Raw genomic sequence first — 352 nt, 5'->3', positions numbered from 1 at the left:
CTTCGTTCAGAAATTGAGACACTCCATACTTGTTAAATCGTTGTTATTATTAAAAACTCCTATTGATTGAAACGCGCGATTTAATGAAAACAAATCAACAGGTATTTCGATACAAACACAACAAGAAAGTTACCTTTACTTTGCGCTTAAATTAAATTAAATTAAATCAAACAACGTTCGAGAATGTTAAGTTCAGGTTTAGATAAACACATTTGTTCCAATGTTCTAACAGTAGTCGTTAAGTGAATATATGATGTTGATAATAAAAATAATGCATTGTCAAAAATCCAGGCAGTAAATTTTAGAATACAGAAACTTCTTACAAGCTTTTGACACCCAAATCGCCCTCTTT

At 30.4% G+C, this 352-nt stretch overlaps 1 protein-coding gene across 1 annotated transcript in view; it reads right to left on the bottom strand.

The window, feature by feature from the left end:
- Positions 1–352, bottom strand: part of LOC119586548 — a 58792-nt gene that overhangs the window by 32494 nt on the left and 25946 nt on the right. The gene's annotated exons all lie outside the window — the stretch shown is intronic.

This window comes from Penaeus monodon, chromosome 21, assembly GCF_015228065.2.
Source record: "Penaeus monodon isolate SGIC_2016 chromosome 21, NSTDA_Pmon_1, whole genome shotgun sequence".
Taxonomy (NCBI): Eukaryota; Metazoa; Arthropoda; class Malacostraca; order Decapoda; family Penaeidae; genus Penaeus; species Penaeus monodon.
This window is presented reverse-complemented; position numbering and strand designations above follow the sequence as displayed.